Raw genomic sequence first — 2,638 nt, 5'->3', positions numbered from 1 at the left:
ATCCATGCATCAGGTGATGGACATTTAGGCTCTTTCCATGATTTGGCTATTGTTGACAGTGCTGCTATGAACATTGGGGTACATGTGCCCCTATGCATCAGCACTTCTGTATCCCTTGGGTAAATCCCTAGCAGTGCTATTGCTGGATCATAGGGGAATTCTACTGATAGTTTTTTGAGGAGCCTCCACACTGATTTTCAGAGTGGCCACACCAGTTTACATTCTCACCAACAGTATAGGAGGGTGCCCGTCTCTCCACACCCTCGTCAGCATCTATAGACATTTCATTTTTAAAGGTTTATTTATTTTTGAGAGAGAGAGAGAGCCCAAGCAGAGGAGGGGCAGAGAGGAAGAGGGTACAGAGGGTCCAAAATAGCTCTGCACTGAAAACCTTTATTTCTCCTTCTATTTTGAATGACAGGCTCACTGGGTAAAGAATTATTGGTTGCATATTCTTCCTGTTCATCACATTGAAGATTTCTTACCATTCCTTTCTGGCCTGCCAAATTTCATTAGACAGGTCTGTAACCACTCTGATAGGTATCCTTTTGTATGTTAAGGGCATTTTCTCCCTAGCTGCTTTCAGAATTCTCTCTTTTTCTTTATATTTTGTCAGTTTCACTATGATATGTCTTGCTGAAGGTTGGTTTACGTTATGTCTTGGGGGAGTTCGGTATGTCTCTTGAATTTCAATGTCTTTCTCTTTCCCTAGATTGGGAAAATTTTCGTGTATAATTTGGCCCAGCACACCTTCAAGCACTCTGTCTTTTGTCATCCTCTTCAGGAACTCCTATGATATGGACATTGTTCTGTTTGATTGTATCACTCAAGGTTCTGATTCTCCTTTCCTGCTCCTGAATCATTTTTTCTCTTTTTCTCAGCCTCCTCTTTTGCTATGACTGTGTCTTCTAATTCACCTATTCTCCTCTCTGCTTCTTCAATTCATGCAGTGGCAGCCTCCATTTTATTATTCATCTCATTTATATCCTTTTCTAATTTGTCACAGCTATTTTGAAGGTTCCTAGTCTTTGTATCAATATCTTCTCTGACAGCTTCTATGCTTTTTTCAAGCCCAGTGATTAATTTTATGACAATAGTTTTAAATTCTTGTTGAGTTATGTTGCTTGTGTCTGTTTTGAGCAGTTCTGTAGCTATGATTTCTTCCTGGAGTTTCTTTGAAGGAGAGTTCTTTTGTTTCATCATTTTGGCTAGCTTTCTGTGTCTTGTCAGTTTTGAAAGCTCTTTCTGCACTGTGGGTTTATTAGTATTCCTCTATAGAAGGAGGCTCTTTGAGTGTCTAGTGTCTGTCGTTTAAGGAGATGATTTTTTAATGGTGCATCTCAGTTTCTCTTGTTATGCCTGTGATTAATACATTTCCCTACTTAGTGATATTTGGGACTTTCCACTATGTGTGCTTTGGGTTGTTTCTTGAGGAGCCCTGAAAAGGAAACCAAACACACAGAGAACACAAGCACACAAATGTAGTGATAGAAGAAGTAAAGAAGCAAACCAAAAGGGGAAAGAAAAAAAGGAAAGGGAAAGAAAAGAGGGGGCGGAAACAAAAGAAAAAAAATCAGTTGGGGAGTGGGGGAGACAGCAACAGTCAGAATAAATACAATCTGAGATCTTAACACCTGCGGGGGTTTGGGGAGAAGATAAGGAGGAGATAAAGGAAAAACTATCTTGATGGTAAGAGTTGATCTAAGCACAGCCCTGCCTAAATGTTGGTCTTTCCCAGACTCCAGGGGGAGAGGGAGAAAAGAAGGAAATAGGAAAATAGTAAAGAGAAGATGGGGAAAAAATTAAAAAGTAAAAATATTTTAAAAAAAACAATTAAAGGTAATAAGCAAAAGCACAGCAGCTCTCCAGCGTGGATGGGTGTGGCTTGGTGTATGTGGATTGAGTCTCAGGGGCTGCTCTCTGAGGCCCTACCTTGGTGGATGCGGGGAGAAGAATGGCGACAGGCACCCCAACCCCCCCACTCAGACCATGAGTTACCAGCTACTTTCTTGAGTCCAACCTCCTTGTACCTCAGGCGGGTCTAATTGTTTCCGGTTTTTACGTTCTGACCGGTTTCTAAGTCCTTGCCCAGGCACTCAATATTGCCACCTCAGTTAAAATTTCCTGCAAGTGGGCAGCTTTCTCCTCAGGATCGAATAGGGAGATTGTGAAGTCAGATTTTTCCCCTGGCTTTGCCTGAAGTCAGTGAGCTACAGGCCCAAGGGAGAACACCCCCGCTGAAGGGACGGATATCTCTCTCAGTGCTCAGTGGCCGTCAGTCCTGGGCTAAATCTCTCCTCTGCAAGGATTATGCTGTGTGTGATTCAGTCTCTACTTCTCTTCCCCTGGTCTCTCTCCTGGATGCTGGGCAGCTGTACGTGGAAATGTCTGCCTCCAGTTGTAAGGATGCAGGTCTGAAACTGACTCCATGAAACAATTGAAGGGCACACATTGCCCAAGGCAAAAGGGACCACCCTTGTAACATTCTAAGGGCAGGCCTAAAGATGGAGGCTAAGACTAGTCACGCCCTACCTGAGGGTCCTGGGCCCACTCTGTGATTGGTCAATACTCTAAATGTTGTGATTGGGTCCCGCCAAAAGTAACAAATACTCTAGGCAATGTGAATGGTTAAACCTGC

Source organism: Suricata suricatta, chromosome 9, assembly GCF_006229205.1.
Source record: "Suricata suricatta isolate VVHF042 chromosome 9, meerkat_22Aug2017_6uvM2_HiC, whole genome shotgun sequence".
Classification (NCBI taxonomy): Eukaryota; Metazoa; Chordata; class Mammalia; order Carnivora; family Herpestidae; genus Suricata; species Suricata suricatta.
Note: the sequence above shows the minus strand (reverse complement) of the source record.